Here is a 22102-nt window from a genome sequence, read left to right on the forward strand (position 1 = left end):
TTTCAAGTTCAGGGTGTTGGATGTTGACTGAAGAAAGAATAAAGCTAAATGTCTATTTGGCAAGAAAATCAAGGACCTAAAACCAACTCTTCAGTTCGAGGCCTCGTAGGAAATTAGGGAATCTCACCCCAGTGGGAGCCATAGACACACTTGCCCCATTAGTTTTCCTGTCCCATTCTCCGTCGTCACTGGAACCAGTAGGACTGGGACACTTGTCTGGTGTTGTTGCTCCTGGGACATTTTCATGCCTTGTTTCTCTTTCCATCTTCCCGGTTACTCTGTGTAGCAAGCAGGTCAAAGCCTGTCCTGAACAGTTTCAGAGTCGTCAACTCACCTGAGGTCACAAGGCTGCTATTGACTAAATTATCCCCCAAATTCATATGCTGAAGCTCTAACCCCCAATGTGCCTGTGTTTGGAGATAAGACTTTTAGGAGGCAATTAAGGTTCAATGAGTCATAAGGTTGGGACCCTGATCCACTAGAATTGGTGGCTTTATAATAAGATCTGTGTGTGTGTGTGTGTGTGTGTGTGTATGTGTGTGTTTCTTTCTCTCTCTCTCTCTTTCTCTGCCACATGAAGACCCAGAGAGAAAGCAGCCAACTACAAGCCAGGAAGCGGCTCTCACCTGAAATGGAATCACCCAGCACCTGGATCTCTGAATTTTGGCCCAAGCAGAGGGAGACAGCGCTCACCCCCGCCTGGTAGAGCGAGACCCAGAGCTTCTCCAATACCAAGGCTCTGAAACTGCCTCTTGGCAAAAGGAGATGCCAGCCCTTTCTTGAGACTTTTCAAGAAGACTGCTCTTCTGGCTTGTATCTCTCTTTTATCTGGGCTTTTAAAGAAAGTTAAATATGTTATAATGAAAAACACAGGAGTTGTTTGGGCTGCAACTGCCAGATTCTAATCTTTCCACTGAGCTTCAAACTATGCAGGAAGCCCTAAGCACGTGGGCATCCCTCTAGCCCTGCGCCACCTCTGCTTCCCCACTGGCAAGTAAGGGCAGGTGGTCAGCCGTTCCTCAGAGACTTCTACATTACATACGTTTAGGCTCTGAAGGATGTCTGTTTCTGACTAACACACTTTCAGTTTAAAAATTGTGTTTCAACACAATTGAATAAAAAAAAAATCTTATGCAAGGTTTCTGCCAATTTTGGATACATAACATAGCATTAGTGCCAAATTTTGAATTATTTGATGTATTTCCTTTCCTGTATTTGGTAGGGTAGTGAGTAAAACTAGTAGGGAGTGAAGGGAAATTTCCTTTCTGGCTCAAATAGTTTGTAGGGATTCCAAGAAAGAAAGAAATATGTATATACTGAGGTACTAAAATAACAATTAAAATTTCCAAATGCTCATTAATTCAATGAGTTAATGTCAATGAGGAATGATGGAAGTTAATATTTCCCTTTGGATGGTTATCTGTGTAAAGACGCTTCTGTGAATTGAATAGTGACTTTACTTATTTTCTTGTGTTCTTCACAGGGATTTTTGCCACTTTAATTATAAAACTAGGGCATGATGAAATTAAAGGCCTGATTTAAATTTAATGAGAAAGTTCTTTTTAATTCTCTTTCTGACAGATTAGTGTTCAACATTTAAAAATAAACTGAGTTCAGGTGCTTCCCTAGTGGCGCAGTGGTTAAGAATCCGCCTGCCAAAGCAGGGGGCATGGGTTCGAGCCCTGGTCCGGGAAGATCTCACATGCCATGGAGCAGCAACTAAGTCCGTGCATCACAACTACTGATCCTACGCTCTAGAGCCCACGAGCCACAACTACTGAAGCCTGTGCGCCTAGAGCCCGTGCTCCACAACAAGAGAAGCCACCGCAATGAGAAGCCCACGCACTGCAACAAGGAGTAGCCCCCGCTCGCTGCAACTAGAGAAAGCCCACGCGCAGCAACGAAGACCCAACGCAGCCAAAAATAAATAAATAAATAAATTTATTTATTTTAAGAAATAAAATAAAAATTAAAATAGAGTTCATAATAAGTAATCAAAACTGAGAGGATGATTCTTGCTAGATCCTGTCAAATAAATCATCTCCTCTTTATTTGAAGTCTGAAAGAGGAAGCAGAGATGTGCTCAATTAAAATGTACACGTCACAGGTCTTTTAGACCACCTTCACAGACAGGTGCAACCAAAACACTCTAAAGATTTTTTACGTGTGCAGTGGTTATAAAAGGCCACAAGATTACTAAGATTTTGAAAACAATATTTCTTCATAAGTAATTAATAGTTTTTGACCTATTCCTTTTTAAAAAATATCATCATCACCAACAACAATCACACCACCTGTTCCCCCTCCCATAGCTCTCCTATTGTTTTTAAAATGAAATCCACAGGGCTTAACCTGGCCTGGGGTCCCTGAGGGACATGGCCCCGCCACCTTCTCCAGAATCCAGTCTCCGTGTCGTCCTTCTTTCTGTTTCAGCAGAGCTGGGTTTATTGCCGCCCCTTTCTAATGCTTGTGCATCCCATCTGACCATTAGCATCGCATGCACCTGCTGCCTGGACCACGGTCTACCTTCACCCTGGACTCTTTCTTCTAAGCCTGTGGCTCTCAGACCATGCTGTGCATCAGAATCCCCTGGGTGGTAAGACACAGGACTCCCGCCCCGTCCTGGGCTGCAGATCCCGTGAGTCTGGGGTCAGATCTGAGAGTCTGCATTTTTAACAAGTTCCAGGTGCTGGAACTGGTCCAGATGCTGCTGCAGCTGCTTCGGAAACCACACTTTGAGAAACATCGCCTGAAGGTTACTGCCTGAACATCGGATGTCAGCTCAATTTCACATCCTCACAAAAGACCTTTATTCCCAGAGAAGGTCATGTTCCCCTGACATATGCTCTCATTGTTCCATATATTTTCCTCGTAGTACATAACTTACCAAAGCACATCTAGGGGTATCTTTTATGAATATCCATCTCTCCACTAAACTGTAAGATCAGCCACTGGTCAGGGTCTATCTCACTCACAGTTCCATCCCATGTTTAGTACATAGGCGTCTCCTAGCTGCACATTTCATTTTTGTCAAACGTCTTATTTCTATGCAGATTTTTATAATAAATAATATTTCAATCAACAAGTTTTCTTTTGTATTTTAATTGTGTTGCATCTTAAGCTATGAAATTCCATTTATTTTATGGAAACTCAGATTCATCATGGATAAAATCTGGTTCCTTCTAATCTTAATCCCAAAGACTGGTAACAATTTGATGTATTACAATTACAAATATTTTATGGTGCATATTCTTAAATATATTTAGAAATATAATACATCATACTTTAAGAATTGTTTTGTATCTTGCCTTTTGCACTTAAAATATTTTTTGTATCTTTTCATGTCTGTGCATATACTTATGCAATTTTCCTTATACTTTATACCTTTATTATATATATACACACACACACACACACATATATATTATGTAATAGTATGGTATTATTGTAATGGATTTCTCAATCACTCTAATAAGGACCATTTGGATTGTTTCCACAATTTTTCTATGAGAAGTTGTATTTTTCCATATGCTTATTAGTCATTTACAATATTTCTTCTGGGAATTGCCTTTCCATTTTTAACATTTTTGTATTTTTATATTAATACTTTTTCGCAAAAGTGGAAAAGATAATTAAAGGAGCCCCATCGCTCAGCTTCAACAATACCTTTTGTTATTCTTGTGTCATTTATCATCCTTACATACAGCACCCTTCATGTGTTTTAAAGCAGATCCCAGACATCATATTACTTTGTAAATACTTAATATATTTCTTAAACAGATCATATTTTAAATCATGACCATGATACATTTTTTATTTCTTAATAAACTTTGAAATTTAAGAATAGACCTATATTCACAGAAAAATTGTGAAGACAGCATAGAATTCTCAAGACCCCAAGCCAACTTCTCCTATTATTAACAACTTAATTCCATGGTACATTTGCCACAATTAATGCACCAGCCCTGACACGTTTTTATTAGAGTCCACACTTTATGCATACTCCTCAGTTTTCCCCCTAACATCCTCTTTCTGTCTCAGGATCCCACCCCGGACAGCCCATTGAGTCATCCTGAGGCCCCTCTGGGCTGTGACAGTTTCTCAGACTCTCTTTGTCTTTTAAGACCTTGACATTTCTGGGAACTGATCAGAATATCCCTCGCTTGGGATTTGTCAGAAGTTCTCATGGTTGGAGTGGGTGACGGGCTTTGGAGAGCGGACCACAGGGGTAATTGCCATCTCGGGCAAATTGTCTTGCTTCTAGGGCTTCTTGGCCTCTCGGCTGACAGACCGTGGAACATGTGTGTGGATACTAACCCATGTGTATACACGTGTCTGTGGATGCGGGTGATTCTGTGGGCTGGCTGCGAAGCGTAAATACGGAACGCACGTGGGTGCGGGAACGCAAGGGGCCTTGGTCCACGCGCTCGGCTGCACTACCAACCCAGTATGCAGAAAAGGTTTAGCTCCTTAGTCTTTCCCTCTCTAGGATATAATTTTGAATTGGCCATGCATCGTCCCTCTTATATTCTATTTTGCTCAGTTGATTCCCAGAGCAATTCAGAGTAAATTTCCTAAAGAAAGGGCCAATGTTATCACCAACACCTGAGGTAGGGACCCCAGCATTCAAGTGTTAGTACCAGTAACAACAGCAGCCACGTGGATGAAAGGGGAAGGTGAGAACACACAGCAGCAGCCTCGTTCCGTTTTCTTTATTTCCCAGGATTCAGTGTCACGGTTTGGGGGTCTTTACCGACTCTTGGAGGCTACATACACCTGTAAGCTAAACTTGAGTCTTTACTGGTTTTTTGGGGGAGTTCTCTGTGGCCTGAGAAATGAATGTCTTCTCAACATATTTACCTCCAACTTGCCATGGGATGTTCAAGTAAAGGAATAAAATAAGACATGGACTAGCCTGTTCATTTCTTAATGGCAGGACCCGAGTCCTATTAAAATTTATACCCCGTGACTCAGCACAACATACCACATGGAGCGAATACCTACAAGACTTCTGAACAAATTGGCTACATGTTACAGTTGAACAAATTATTCACGGGGTGTTTCTAACAAACCACGGGGAGCTCGGTGGATACTTGGTAAATTAATGACTGAATAAGTGTTGCAGAATGGTGAAGCACAAAAAGCTTGCAGGGCATTTGGAAGGGATGAATTTATTCGGCTCTATTAGAAATGTACTAAACTGTTCCCACATGAACATTTTTTTTTAATTATTTATTTATTTATTTATTTATTTATTTTTGGCTGTGCTGGGTCTTCGGTTCGTGCGAGGGCTTTCTCTAGTTGCGGCAAGTGGGGGCCACTCTTCATCGCGGTGCGGGGACTGCTCTTCATCGCGGTGCGCGGGCCTTTCACTATCGCGGCCCCTCCCGTTGCGGGGCACAGGCTCCAGACGCGCAGGCTCAGCAGCTGTGGCTCACGGGCCCAGCTGCTCCGTGGCATGTGGGATCTTCCCAGACCAGGGCTCGAACCCGTGTCTCCTGCATTAGCAGGCAGATTCTCAACCACTGCGCCACCAGGGAAGCCCGAACATTTTAATAAAAACTCTATTTGTGTTTATGTAGACTTCAAGATTTGGATTTAAAAGGTAGGTGAGATATCAAACTATTTATGAAAATGTTCCTAGTACATTATCATTATTTGTTTTTGTTCTTCCTCCTAGAGAATAAAAGCAGAGATATATTCATGTTTATCTTGAAATAATAAGTATGTTTTGGCTCCAAGTGTGTCATAAATCAAGACTAACTGTAGTTGTCAACATTACTCCGTCCAAAGAATGTTCCAGTCTATTCAATTTTTCTCCCTAAATAAGTTAGAGTAGTTCATTCAGGGGTAATTAGATTCTCACATACTCTCTTAGACTTTAGGAGGACATAAAATTATGAGATAAGCATTCTTTTTGTGGCGTAGGCTTCTTCGGGCGAGAGGAAAGAAAGATGCAGGAGGTGGGCACGCGGTGTACGGCAGGTCCTGGGCGCACACTGGAGCAGCTGTGAACACCTCTTACTTAACTAATAAGCACAAGCCAGAGGGCGGAAAACCGGAGCCCAGCCCTGGTCGGCTTCTGGTACAGGAAGAGTTGTCCCTACCATCTATGTTTTCCCTGCGTTTCTCTCCTACTTTGCAGTGGCAGAAGGGGTGCGTCAAGGAGATGGGTGGCTTGTTTTTACTTCAGGACAGTTTCTTCCCTTTGGATCTGTCTGCCTCTCTGATCAAATACAATCGGTCATAATGTTCTTTTCTCATTGACCTCACCCACTCTCTTCACTTCCTCTGCTGGTCTCTCACCTGCCCTGCTGTGCAAATATCGCTTTTCACATCAACTGTCCCTTCCCCAAGGCTTTTTTCAAGCTTCAAGCACAACGATCTTTGCTTTTTAACGCAAACATACTGATGCCATTTCTCGGCTTCCTACATCTCACTGGATCCATGTGACACTCAGAGCGAGAATGCAGATCCTGGGCACATGCTCCAGGCTTTTCCAATCTGTTTCTTTCTCACTCTCCAGATGCTCCCCAACCTGTCCCTACTCCTGGAATTCCTTACTTTCCACACCAGTCTTCACACCCCCAAACAGGTCACTTCATTTCTTCTTCAGAGGTGCAGACATGCCTTGTCCAACACCTCAATCTCTCCCCTTCCCTATCTTCACATTTTGCATTGCCACCCAGGATCGCTCCGATAAAGACGCCCCCTGACACTCAGGAGAGAGGCTCGGGACCGTGAGTCTTCCTTCCTAACGGCGCGTCATTCCCCTCCGCATCCTGTGTCTCACAGTTTATTTATGGGATCGTTTGTCGAATGCCCGACACGCCCATCACTACAGGAGGACCTGGCTTACGGTCCACCTCTGGTCTTCCCACCACATCTCAGCAAGCTGCACGGCCCTGGGCACCTGGATGGTAAACATTTGTTTAGTGATTGAAAGAAAGAAAGAAATATCTTCCCCAGTTTTAAGTGTCTGGGTCAAAGTGTTCTTTTCTATCATATATGTGGACATAAAAGGGCAGATCCGAATAGGCTGTCATAGATTTTGCAAACTAACGGAAAGGTCACCCAGCGACAGTGCCTTAGAGCAGATGACATCAAAATATGACGTGAAACATGCCAATGGACCACACGTATTCTCCGGATGCAAAAATGCAATGAGTTCCTTCAACTTTTAAGGTCAAATAATGCATAATTCTAAGAACTTTAAATTGTACTTTTGATAAAGTCTTCACACCAGTTAAGTACTAAAAAATTAGGGTTGACAATATTTGCTATTTATATTTGAAATGATTACTTTGCTAACATTTACCAAAACATCTTGTTAAGGACTTTTCTAAGAAATCGGGCTGCTCTGCAGCACTTGTAAATATTGTCAATCTAACCTACCACAGGGCGTCTGCACACACAGAGTTGGTGTCCAAAGGATGCTTTACATAAATCAGTTTATTATCATTGCTGTCTTAAGTGGCATTGGGGAGGGGAAACGTCTCCCTCTAGCCCACTTGGTTTTTTTGACTTCTCTCATAATTAAATTGACACAAGACAGATTAACAGGAGAAAACAAATTTAATTTGTGTGCATGGAGATCTCCAATAAATAGGAACTAAAATGTGGCCAAAGCAGCCAGCTTTTGTACATTTTAGAAAAAGAAAGAGGAAATGTGTGAGGAATTGACAGAACAAAGAAATTTAGGCTTGGGGGTTTAATTAGTAAGAATCTAAACAGAGTTTGGGCTTGGGGTAGTAAATGAATAAAGAAGTAACAAGCTTTGTTTATACAGACTTCTTGGCCCTAAATCCCCCATCTCTGGTAATAAGGATGGTTCTCTACCTGCTGCTAGAGAGAGAGTACCTTTCACATGGGAGATTTATTTCCTGTTTTCAGAGAGACAGAAGGGAGGGTCAGAGTGTCCTTCTGTATCCGCTGTTTCTCAAGTAGCTTTCGTCCAAAATAATCAGTATTCCACTTGGCATATTTTGGGGTGGCCTGCCCTGAGCCCCAACAGTGGCCAAGGAATTTTTAGTTGCTATTATTCTTGTTTTGTAAGTGGAAATGATTGATTCTTTTATCTCGTCGATTGAGTTTGTTGAGTGGTGTTTTGTTAACTGATGAGGTACAAGGCTGTATGTTCATGTCAACAGTGCTTTGATTCATAACTAAATGAGCATTCTGACTCATAACATAACTACGTAGAGTTATGCAGACAATACAAAACCGTCCATTCTCTGACTGCTAAAAATAGATGCATCCATTACCAACCTCCTTTCCTTTCTACTTATAAGGTGAGAATTCACTATTGTCACTAATGTATTGAAAATATTCTAATATTTTCTATTTAGAATGAAGCATCTGGATAGGTGGTCCACGGCCTCTCCTTCCTGACCTTGATGTTCATCATCTAAGGAAATAAACGACTGCAGTCCCTGCTTAACCTCTAGAGTTACTGCTTTCAGGATTATATAACTCACGGCTCGAAGTCTTTACTAACTCGGCATAATGGATAAAATAATCAAGCACAGATGATGTCGACAGAATTCAGTTAGGATATTAGTGCTTACGTTGTACTCTGCTGTGTAAGGACTAGGATGGGCTTCTGCTCTTTGCAGAGAGACAGTAAGAAAATCAAGAAAATGAAAACACCACTAAAGTGCCGAATCTTAAATGGAGGAACGTTTGCCGTCCCCGGGTCTGTCGGTGTGGTGCTGGCGGCGAGTCCTTTCCAAGTCTGGAGTTGAGGACACTGCAGTGTTTCAGGGTGGGAGGCTGTCAGGATGAGTGTCTGCATTTGAACGGAAATTATTGACTGCGTCTGAAGCCAGCCGGAGGCCACATCCTAGAACGTGATGCAAAGCAATATCAGCCACAACAGCAGAAAACCATAGCTGTTCCTGGAAACTTTCCGAAAACATTTGTTCAGCAACCCGAGGCTTTCATGGTAAAAGAAGAGGAGAGTCTGCATTTCTAAACTCAAGCATTTGCATCCACTGGGGTGTCAAAGGGCAAACCTAGATTATGGGCCTAAAGACAATTATCCCATAATGTCAGGAACAGTTTGAACTACTCTGAAGAAAACCATGTAAAAAGAATGATGTTGGAAAGACAAATTAATTGCTCCTTTTCTATGTGCAGAATTTAGTCTGCTATACAAACAAGCCACAAGTGGAAATTATCAGACTAATCAGATGAGAGTCTCACTATATAAATGAATATAAATAGAGATGATGTTGATTAAAAGATGTTTCTATTGATATGTCTCTCAACTATCATTTCAAATTGATTCCTTGTATAGAAATATTAAGAAATAACATTAATGTGCACAAGTGTTCTCCAAGAGACACAAGGAAATCCATTTTAAACCAACCAACCAATTCTTTTATAAAGAGAATAATTATCAAAATTGAAAGTGGGAATGCAGAAACCTAAGACTAATATGAAGAGAATGAAGTACATAGGGCATTTTTAACTGTGATTAAGAGTTAAGAACATCTGTTTATTGTATTTTTTAGATTCCACATATAAGTGATATCATACAAGATTTGTCTTTCTCTGCCTGATTTATTTCACTTAGCATAATGCCCTCCAAGTCCATCCATGTTGCTGCAAATGGCAAATTTTTGTTCTTTTTTATGGCTGAGTAGTATTCCGTATATATATAAACATATATACTTAAATAGCACACATATTGTTTTCTGTGTGTGAACTTATATGTATATATGTATACTTGTGTACACACACACACACACGCACCATTATAGTGCATAGGAAGGATTATTTTTAAACATCTTTCACTGTGATTATCAAGACCACACACAGAGTCCATAAGCATGCACAAACTGGATCTTGGTTTCAGTCTCAAATTGTAATCCCCAGTTCATAAAGCCCCATTGAGCTGCATTTGGAAATGGCTTTTTTCTTTCCTCGTCTCAAGCCTCCAGCTTTTTCAGGACCCAAACCTGGGTTCCCAGGGCACCCCACAAAGAGCCCTCTCCAGTCCTTCTTCAGAGAGCTCTCTCTCTCTCTCTGCCAAGGTGGTCCAGGTTTGCAGACCTTACCTGCACTTTGGTGCCTATAGAGCCCCAGTTGTGTTAGCTGAGCATCCTGCCTGCGGGGGGCAGATTCCACCTCCCCCGGGGCTTACCTGAGAAGAGCCCACAGAAGATATTCCTCAGACTTCTAGGGGCATGAAAACGTGTGGGATATCGTTAGCCCCTCTCCAGGGATTCTGGGTCAGCAGCTCTGCTTTGAGGTTTATGACAAGCACATCAGACGGTTCTGAAGCAAGCGATCTGGTTAAGAAAAAACTGCAATCGAGGTTCCATCCAGCAATCTGCATGTACTTGACACAACATAGAAAGAGATCTTATTTAATGTTAGCTTGTGCATTCATATTAGTTGCAGATTGGTGTAACATGAAAAAGATATATATATATATTTAGCAACAGCTATAGAAACCCACCATTAACATATGCCTATGGGTACCCTGCTCACTGCTACGTCAACCTCACTCACAGAGTAATCAAGCTACTCTTCTCATTATTTCGTCTCTAATAAATTATACTTAAAATATTCTATAGTCTGCATTCCTAAAATAGCGTGTTTTTTCTTTCTTCCAATCCCCACAACCAGATTGATTAAACTCTCTTTTGAGTAATATTAAACATTCTCTCAAGGGTCTGTAATAACTCTCTTTGACCCTTTATAATCTTTAAATTTGCGAAAAGTGAAGTACACATTAATGAACTCTAATTAGCTGTATTCAGCTATATTCTCAGTGAGCAGGTTAGGTACTCAGATCACTTCACCAAAAGAAATAAAAGATAGTTACAGAGAAATGTTCTCTGTAGTTGACCTCATAGTTATGTTGTTGTTGTTGTTATTATTATTATTATTATTATTATTATTATTATTATTATTTTAAGAACCTGAGTGCTTTGAGGAAAGACAAGAGGAAAAGACAGAAAGAAATTAAATTTTTATCTTCCTTTTTAAAAAATATAAGGCCCATGATTTTTCTCATTTAATCTTCACAACCACCTTATGATGTTGATATTATTACTAATATTTTTTTAAATAGAAAAATATTACACTGAGGGTTTAAGATGAGCCAATTCATACGGCCTGTAAGTGATGAAACTGGGCTTTATATCCACGTCTTTCTGATTCTAAACTCTATGCTTCCCTTACTTCCTTAAAAGGACTTGAAAAAAGTTTGAATTAATTCTATATATTGGATCAATTACTTCTTTTGAGAGGAAAAAAGGAGACAGTGAGAATTATTCTCTAACTAGACAATTTGATATTTATTATCATCATCAGCATCGTGGTTGTTCCTAATATTGGGTTTGAGGAATAACTTTCCCAAGACATTTCAATTTGGTGGCAGGTCACCTAAAGAAGTGCAAAATAATAGAAAGTTATGAATATGTAACATGTCAAATACTCAAAATTCAATTGAAAGTACGCTATGAGTTTAGTTTATTTTTATCTTTAGTCCACCCCAAAATGAGAAAATAACTCTTATTAGTCATAAGCTATCAAATATATAAATTATTAGACAAATATTTTGCAGCAAAACTCACGCTAATGCCAAAATGGCTGCTTTCTTTCAGGAGAGTAGGGGAGTGGGCCTGGATTTGTTCCAAGTGTGAAAATGTCACATTTGCCACACGTGATATTCTCTAGAAGTTTGGACAGCAGTGCCCTAGACTCCAGAAGCATGTATAGACGCACTCGATAATTCACACACAAGAGGACACACTTACGGTGAGATGGACTTTTAGCTTATGTTGCATTTACCTGGCTTAGATCCTGCAAGTAAAATGCTTTCCACAAGGGAAAAGAACATAAGTCCTGCCAGGCCACGAGATAGACTTAGCCTGGTGCATCCCCTATGTTTTGTCTTCACAATTTGAATAAGTAATACAGGAAACTAAGTAGCATCGTTTTGTGCAATCTTCAGCAATTTTTCTTCAAAATAATTTATTCATAGAATTATAACAATTTAGTGCTTGACGAAATTACTGAAGTTTTTATATAATCAGTATCTTACAAGTCAACAATTATTCCAAAGGAGAGATCCTCAGAATGTAAAAGTCCACTGGAAAAAATTATAAGGGTAAAGAGTTGGTTAAACGAGTTTGTCTTTTTGAGAATTTTCATAATGAATTGCTTGAAATGTGAATATACACCGTGTTTGAATATAACTATTAGCCCATGTGTAAAGAATACACATATATATGCTCACGTGCGTAAGGAAAGAAACCCCAGCCTATACAAATGATTTTTAACAATCTTCCTTTAAAGGTGGTCAAGGTAGTCACCGCTCCGCGGCTGTTTCTCGCACTCCCCTTGGCTGTGTGGCCGTCCGTCCTGCAGGTGGTCGCGGAGAGCTCCATTTTGAAGATGTTTCTTTGCCTTGAGGATCTCTGTCTGCCGACAGCGGCCTTTCATCTCTGGAGATCAGCCCAATCTCCGTGCGAGCAATCCTCCACTTTGATCAGGAACAGTGATGTTTCCACCTATGAGTATTTTTGAAATATTAAAAAAAAAAAAAAAAGTTGACCTGGAGTGGCGGAGAGGAAAAATAAAGTGTAAAATATTTCTCTCCAAAAGGTATCATCCTTATAAAAAATTGCTAATGGGAATTTGTGATTTTTTTTTTTTCCGGAATGCTTTATTAAAACCAGGGATTCTCGATTTTGGCAACACCCTTGGATCATCTGAGAAACTTTAGAGAAATACTGATACCCAGTCTTCTCTGAAGACAATGGAATCATGATCTCTGGGGATGTCTAAACAGGCAAAAAGTGGAATAATAAGATTCCTGTTCGATTTGGGGTGGTAGGTACAATTTTCTATTTAGTATCAGAAAGCTAGAGTCATTACACCTGAAAGGAATTCCAAATGAACCACAGCACACATTAGCCTTTTAAAAATGAAGATTCTGAAAATGTGTTGTGCTAAATGAACGGAACCAGTAAGTTAATCTGAGCAACTCACTGGATTGGAAAAGAAGGGGAACCGAGGAGCCCCTTGGGAAGGTGTGTTTCTCCCTAGATAACAAGGGCATTGCTGTGCTGTGTCCCAAAATGATCATTATAAATGGATCATTGGATGTGCACAATCTTTCAGAAACTTTCCGAAAGCTACAAGAAAATCAGACTTACTGCTAACTAATAAAATTTTCAAGAGCTGTTGTTTTACAGTATCACTGAGATGGTTGTAGAGCATCATTTTTTAAAATAAAGTTAGCACTTCTATTTTATCACGACACATTTTCTTAAGATCCTGCGAAGAAATTTCCCCTGCATACAGCAGCCTTATCCTTATAGGGCAAAAAGGCAAGGTTTGAACCTATACCTTCTTAAAATAGCATTATTGAGATATAATTTAAAGTGTTCAGTTCTAAGGGTTGTAGCATATTTAAAAGGAATTATATCTACAGAATATCACCATAACCTAATTTCAGGATATGTCATCATCCCCAAATTGGACAAAGTTGATGTCAAGTAAAGGAAGTATCTATTCATGGGAAGATCTACTGTTTTGGCTCCATTTAAGTGCTCTTCGGCTATAAGGGACTGTCCTGCCTTCGTTCCCCTGTGGCCCTAATAAGCAGTCGTGAAATCATAAGCTCAGCTTATGAGGCTCAGGGAGAATCATGGGGCAACTTGTAAAAGTACCGACGTTGGAAGGGTCCCTCTGTGATTTTCACTCTTTGCCTGAAGTAACCTTGAAAACACCCTGAGGTAGTCATTGCTTTAGCTAATGTATATTTTTTTTCTAGAATTTCTACTTGTTTCTTTTTCCTAATCTGTTAGTTCTTATTTCATGATATCCTGTGCTTATTTTATGGAATCTTTTCTTATCCCAAACTGTTCAAACATTTAAACTATGCCACCTCTAAAGTGCCCTTTAGACAGTTCACTTCTCTCTACTGCCTCTGGCTTTCCTTCTCACCTTAAACTTTCTCATGCATCCTTCAGTTTTTGCCTAGGAGCTGTCAACTACAATTGGCACTCGCCATTGGCACTTGCCATCTACCTCTACAAGGATTAAATCATGAACCGCTGCAGCTGCTGATTTTCAACACCTCCTGAAAGGAGTTCAGGGTGGAGAGCAGAAATGAGGCCCTCTGTGCGCTGGAAAAAAACTGGTAGAACAGGTCTTCAGAGAGTTAGATACTTTCAGGAGCCGATTTTATGAGCCCAATTTTTGTATCTCCTCCTATCTAGAAAAGCACTAAAATCCTTCATGGTGACGACTGCTCCTTGTGACTAGCAGAAACCTTCTGCAAAAAAATATGTGCTCGATTGCATGTACTCCCCCTTCACCAAAATCACATCTATACTGACCTTCCCCCCTGCCTCTTTGGAGCAGTTTCGCAGAGCTGTCTGGGATGTTGTCTTCCGGGCTGCAGTCCTTATTTTGCCCCAAATAAAACTTAACTCACAACTCTCACGTTGTGCATTTTTTTTTTAAGTCGACAGAGCTCACTTTTGGGGTTTTCCATGAGCTTCAGTACAGGTTCTTTCCTTCATAGGGGTTTTGTAGAGTTTGTCATTCTAAATTATTGTTTATGTTGATCTATTGGCTTTGGGTTTACCAGTAAACCTGCCTGGCAAGAAATGTTAAAAGAAGTTCCTTTGAGAGAAGGAAAAGAATGTAGATTTGGAGATTGGCACAGAAAGGCTAACGAGGGAATCGAGGGAATCCAGTTTGCTGTATTCCTGGAGAATAGAAGAGGCACAGGTGAACGGATTCGTTTATTGATCTTCTCATTTCAGTGATCAATCTCTCGCTCCTTCATCTTTCCTGTGCCCTGGAAACCACTTCTTGAGCACTTTGCACGTAAAACACCAAGCTGATCATTGCATAGGAAATTCCAATCATACGCTCTCAAAATCCTAGAAACTTATAAACTTTTCTAGAAGGAATGCGCATTATCACTTGTGAAAACTAAAGCTAGTGCAATCATTTGTTTGGATATTTATTGTATTCTATTAAAGAGATGTTTAGAAATTCAACAAATTGCACCAGGTAATTTAAAAAAGAATATTATAACTGATAAATGGAATATTTATCAATGGAATATTTCCTGTCATATCAGTGAACAAAGGATGTCACAGTCATCAGCGATTGCAGCCACCGCTGAAGGAGAGCTGGTGAGCCCTGAGGGAACTCAGAAAAGGAAAGAATACCTGCCATCCAGCAGCCCTCAGACTGCAGCCACTCCCTGCGGTGAGCCCTGCGGAAACTCAGGATGTGAAAATACAGGACACTGGCCCCAGAGAGCTGAGGTGCCTATCAAAGGAGGGATTCAATGAGCCCAGACTCTTGCATCTTCCCATACATAGAAAAGTGCTAAATTCCTTGACTTGAGATATCTGGTTTTCTTTAATTAACAGTCATCTTTTGATGTTCCCGACTGACTACCTGTCCTTTGTTGCAAAACTCCTATATAACCTGGCTTCCCCGCTTTACCTCCTCGGAGCAGTTTCTCAGAGCTACCTGAAACGCTCTCTCCAGGGCTGCAGTCCTCATTTTGCCTCAAATAAAACTTAACTCGCAGCTCTCACGTAGTGCATTTTTTTTTAAGTCAAAGTAACCATACTGTAGCTATGCTGTATAAATATATATTACACATTTACAATCTATAGAACATCATTCTCGGAGCTGGGCAAAGAGGAACAGAGATAGAATGTATTCAAGGAGAGTCCATGTGTCTCTGTGGGTCTGTGTGTGGGTCTGTGTGTGTGTCCCTTTGTGTGTATATGTGTTGAGTCAGTTGAATGACTGGCTTTTATTAAATGCCTTCTTTAAGAGTTCAAAGGAGAAGGTGATCACTATATATCTTTTTCCATGAGAGAAATAACATATGATGAGAGCTAAGAAGACAAAAGAAATTTTATCTCTGAAAGAATAAGAGCAACATACTCACGAAGGAGCCAAGTATAGTTTTTAGATCCAGTAGGTCCGGCAGTACAGAACATGAATCTTTCTGAAATTCTATTCTTTCTTGACTCAAGTTTAAATAAAAATAAAGAGATAAAGGGTATCTTCCCCTTCAACCTGAAAACAAAAAAGTTTTCTACAGCAGCTTTCATCAGCAATAAAATGAGGAAAGTTAAATCAAAAGTAATTTTAAGTTTTCTACAAACACTCAAGTGATTAAATATGAAATTACTCTCAAAAGTATCTGAACTCTGAGGCTCATATAATTTTACTAAGTGCTTTGTTTATATCTTATTTCAGATGGGTATATTGGGAAACATTTCCAGCAGAGACTGCAATGTCTAGTGACATTCAGTACCGCAATTACCAAGACTCTAATAAAACTCTTAGCATATCTGCTTCATAAGCACAGAGTGGGTGACAAAATGCAGAGTCATTCAGAGTAAATTCTTTATGATGATTACAGTCTGAAGTTTCACCTAAATTCTGTTCTAACAGACCTTAGTGATCTTTGACCCCAGTGTTGATTTAGTGCTTTATCCCTGCCACACAGTAGTTTCAGAGTTGGGGGCAACATTCCATGATGCTTTGGCTTCTGGGTCTGCATTTGTTATGCAGAGACAACCGAGAAATGTAGGGTGTTTGCTGGGTACTTTTGAAGTGAAGATAATCTCTCAAGATTTAAGTCACTCATCCTTCTTTTGCATGGAATTCTTTCCAGAAGGAGCAAATCAGGGTGTAAGAACTTGATAACCACTTCTCCTTGTTGTATGGGGTTGGGATCAGGATGTGAGGTGTACCCTGAGGGGACACATTGTCACTGCTTCTCCTCACAAGCTCTCTGTTATCAGGGCATGAATCCCATTCCTGAGGCTCCACCCTCATGACCTAATCACCTCCCAAAGGCCCCACCTCCTAATACCATCACCTTGGGGGTTGGAATTTTAGCATATGGTATTTGAGGGAATCATTCAGTCCACAGCAAAAACAAAATGGAGTGTGTGATTCTGAACTGGACCCTTTGCCATAAAGGACAGTGCCGAGACAATGGCAAAACCTGAAAGTGGTCGGAGGCTTTGATGGGAGTAACGTATTCATGCTAATGTCCCGATTTCAGTGCTTATGTGGTGGTTATATAGGACACTGTCCTTGCTTTCAGGAATGCACACTGATGTTTTGGGAGAATAGGGTTCCACATTGTCAACTTACTCTCGAATGATTGGGGAAAAAAGTGGTTTGGATGGTATGTGCAAATTTCTCTAAGTTTAAAATGGTTTTAAAAATGTAAGAACAATTCACATCACTGGGAAAAAAATGAGACCAAAAAGATACTTTTCAATAATAAAATTCTGAAAGTTTATCAATAGATTCTCACAAAAGGAACTTCTAAAAGATGTACTTCAGGAAAAAAGGAAAACTATTCCTCAGGGAAGATCTGAGTTGCAAGAGGGAATTGTAAGAAAATAAGTTGGTTAGCATGTGAATGAATCCATACTGTGTATAAAACAGGACAAAATACATTTAATTTGGAGATAAAAAAAAAAACCAAAGTGAAAATTCCAGACAAAATTAGCATATAAGATGGAAGGAGTGAGGCTGGATTAAAGCAGCCTGAAGTCCTTTTAATGCTCAAGAGGAGGCTACGGAAATTAAATTTAAACTTTGTTAAGCACATACATTAAATTTCAAGGGTATAGCTAGTGGGAAGCAGCCACATAGCACAGGGAGATCAGCTCGGTGCTTTGTGACCACCTAGAGGGGTGGGATGGGGAGGTTGGGAGGGAGGGAGATGCAAGAGGGAAGAGATATGGGAACATATTGTATGTGTATAACTGATTCACTTTGTTATAAAGCAGAAGCTAACACACCATTGTAAGGCAATTATACTTCAATAAAGATGTTTAAAAAAAAAATTTCAAGGGTAACTCTAACAAAAGAGGAAAAGTCACTGATGGATCCTTTCTATTAAACTGGGATTTATTAAAGTAACGCTCATAAGTGGGACCCAGGAGTTCCATGAATACTGAGTAAAATGGGTGAAATATAGGTATGATCACATTTGCATTGTGGAAAAATAGTGTCCATTCATTCATCAAATTTCCATGGAGTCTGTGTCCACTGGGCTGGAAAGTTCTACAGGAGAAGGGTCATTGTCAATTTTTTTCTCCCTCTTACATTATAGTGTTTTTGAATGTCTGAATAAATAAGTTTATTCAGGATATTAATCATCCATGATATTTATGTGTCTTCACCAGGTAAAATTGTTAACCAATCTCTGGTACTGAGGAAGTGACAGAAGAGATTTTTCACACAGTAGAGAGATTAGAGAGTGTCCTTGTCGCCTTGCCCCATGTGAGCCTGGGATTGAGGTCAGGCTGTGGAAGCAGTACCTTTGCCCCTTTGGAACCTCTACCCACAACTTCCATCGCCAGACTTGGGATCTTCCCGCAGCAACTGTCTTACCCCTAGCCTTTGGTTCTTCCCCTTGTGCCATTTCCATAGACATCTTGTCTGGATATTTACTGGCTGATGTTACTTTATCCTTGCTGCTTTTTCCACCATTTTTTCTGGCTCAGTTTTCCAGCCAGCCATGCTGTGTCTCTGCAACCCTGCCACCAGCATCACTGGACCATCTGATTCCATCCCAGTCTCCAAGGTTCAAAGCTTCAAACATTTCCCGCTAATAGCCCCACTCAAGCTTTCAGGAGTATGGCTCATTTGCTTGCTAAAATGCCTACTCTTTTGCCCTAGATTATCCCCATTTGCCCTCTCCTACAAGACTTAATATACAAATTAAATTTGTTTTGTAACTAATAAACTTCAAATGAAGTTCCCTTTTAATCACTCTCAGGAAGAAAGCAAATATTTTGCCCCAGAGCTTCATTCATTTTATAATTTATTCAAAGATTAGAGGCAACCTAGCCCTGGCATTTTGATAACTTAGTAGGGAAATTAACGGTTGGCATCTATTCATCATTCCTTGCGCCTTCATTACAAAAAAAAAAAAAAAAAATTGTCATGATGTGCATTTCTCTACCCCATTTCTCTTTTTAATATATAAGTTCTTGGGGCTAGACTGTGGATTCTACTTTCTCTGAGGTATGTCCTTGTATCTCTCTTAAAACTCAATGGTCTAGAACAATGAGTGCACAACAATATTAGTTGACCTACAATGAATGCTCAAATCATCATCATTTCATTTAGCATTATTATTGTGAGCATTATGGGTGCTTCACATCCTTGTGTACCTTTTTTATTTTCTGGTTATTTGTTATCTGTGCTTTTCTCTTTAGTCACTCTTTCAAAAATTATAGAAAACAATAATAACAAAGCTCCTCAGTTTGCATTGTTCATACTCAGACTAAAATTTGAGTGCTGTGTTCATTTACTAGCCTGATAGGGTCAGATACAAAAGTTATATTTTTATTCACATGCTTTTAATACAATTTTCCACACTCATAATTCTAACTGACTCACTGCATCATTTTATAATACCATCTCCTTCAGAGTTATTCTGCCTCACTTGCTCCCTTTCTCTGTCTCCCAATTCAACGTAACCTAAAAATCAAACCAATACAATAGCTAAGTAAAATATTTTTGTCAGTATCTTAAAGGTTTTTTTTTTCAAGTCTGTTATTGGTAGTAATTATAGACTCTCTTTCCTAGTGAATTCATGTAATATAGTTTTAAGAAGTTAATTCAAAATGTGCATTTTGTTTGATAAACTTTCATTGCTTTTTCCATGAGGTAGTTGCTGAAATCACAGCAATCTGAACTGTGTGATTTGATTAGACATTTTGTGCCTGTTCAAGGGCACTTCCTGTGGATGACGTAACTTGGGACAAAGGGCACACTACCCCGAGAGCTGTGAGGCCCTATTAGAATATGTGCGGGCTCTCCTGAAAAGACTTCAGTCATGTAATTGCCGAAAGACAAGCCACTTCCGGGCAATAAAACTGCCAGGAAGGAGAAGAAAAGCCGGAGGATGCTGAAAGTCATGAGGGAGGTTGAATATCCTTTCATGTATAACCGGAGAAATGCACATCAAAACAAGAGAGATACCATTTCTCACATATCGGACTGGTAAAAACTAAAACCAAATATGACCACATATGCTCTTAGCAAATATGAAAACACTGCAGGTTGGAATGCACGTCAGTACAACCCTCTTTTCGGATCCGTCTCCTAGAGTAATGGAAATAAAAACACAAAGAGATAGGACTTCGTTAAACTTAAAAGTCTTTGCACAGCAAAAGAAATTGTAAACAAAATGAAAAGACAACCTACAGAATGGGAGAAAATATTTGCAAACGATGTGACCAACAAGGGATTCATCTCCAAAATATACAAACAGCTCATACAAATCAATGTCAAAAAAAAAGCAACCCAAGCAAAAAATGGGCTGAAGATCTAAATACAGTCCACCTTTGTTTAAACTGAGGCACGTGGATATGAAATGATCTGACCATCAATATACAGAAGACCTCTTAGTGACACTAAGCCTTCCGCTCTTCGTGATTTTGAGCTATAGCAATGGGACTTGGCTTACTAATCTCTCCTACCTTAACAATACAGTGAGACAGTAATACAGAGACGTCCCCATGTTTAACAGGAGATTATAAGCTTCCGAACTGAATCTCTACTGCTATCTGGCAATAGGGAAATATTTTTAACTTAGAACTTTGTTCTGTGATTAGCTTGTGTTAAATAATTGGAACACCACTGAATTACTTTTCTTTGCTTTATTTAATAATTTAGGTAAAGAAGTCCTAAAACATTGATTAAGCATTTTAAAGTTATTCATTTGGGCTACTTTTTTTTTTCCAGGCCAAAAATCGCCTATCTGTGGGTAAGAAACTCTATAGAACAGATGGCATTCTATTGTCAAAACATGAAGGATTCCATTCCATTCAAACAGCCTCTGGCAATTTGTTTATCTTGCCAAAGGACTCAGTTTACCAAGTTAATCCTCAAATATGCTCAGTGCCAAAAATAAATGTTAGTGACATCATCTGACCAACTAATGCATCAAGATATCCCATTTATGCAACGTGAGTGGTTCATTCTCCTGGAAAACAGGAAAGTAAAGAGATTCCCGACTTGAGCAAGAAGACAGTTAAAATTAGAATGTACTTAAAGGGAAATACTAAACTTTTCACATATAGAACTTAGAACACTAGGAAGAAGAATTCTTTGCTGCTTTTACTACGTTACTGAGGTAGGTCTCCTGATTGAAAGGACTTAAACTTTTTAAGCATCCTAGTTTTAAACTTTAAATGGCAGAGACTACTGCATTCAACGTGTGCTAGCAAGCAATGGTGAAGCACCATCTTTGAAGATTTGGTGCCGGTAGCCTTAGCTCGGCTCATTGAATTTTACTTCCCTTTTATTTTGTTTTTGAATTTCCTTTATAAACTAGGAAAGAAATCACAGAGGATTTCGCCTTGAAGTCATGTGCTTATCCATAGTCCCCAAAGCCAGCCCCCAAAGTGATTTTCAAATGAGTCCTGGGGTTGTTAGTTCCATACTCTGTGGCCATGAATGGCTGTAGATTTCTCAGATCCAGATTCTACGTGGCTCAGCTAAAGAAGAATTGTCAATGTTATTGAAAGTAACAAAAGGGTCAGGGAAACAAGAAAGGAGACCAACTTGTTGAGTTGGATAGTGTACTGGGTTGAATGGTGCCCCCCCCAAAAAAAATTTATTTCCATCTGGAACCTCAGAATGTGGCCTTATTTGGAAATAGGGTCTTTGCAGCAGTAATTAGTTAAGGATCTCAAGAGGAAACCAGCCTCGATTCAGGGTGGCCCTAAATCCAATGATAAGAGGAGAAAAGGACACAGAGAGACAAACTTAAGAAGGAGAGGCCACGTGAAAACAGAGGCAGAGACTGGAATTTGCCAGTCACAAGCCGAGGACACCAGAGAGCCAAGCCGAGGCAGGAGGGACCCTCCCCTGGGGACCTCAGAGGGCGCAAAGCCCTGCTGACACCTGGATTTTGCACTTTTGCCCTCCAGAACTGTGAAGGGATAAATCTCTGTTTTTCTAGACATCAAAGTTCTGGTAATTTGTTTTGTCAGCCCTGGGAAATGAATGCAGTTAAAAGACAACTCATTGAAATTTCAAACCCAAGGCTAAG

Source organism: Balaenoptera acutorostrata, chromosome 13 (genome assembly GCF_949987535.1).
Source record: "Balaenoptera acutorostrata chromosome 13, mBalAcu1.1, whole genome shotgun sequence".
In the NCBI taxonomy this organism is placed as follows: Eukaryota; Metazoa; Chordata; class Mammalia; order Artiodactyla; family Balaenopteridae; genus Balaenoptera; species Balaenoptera acutorostrata.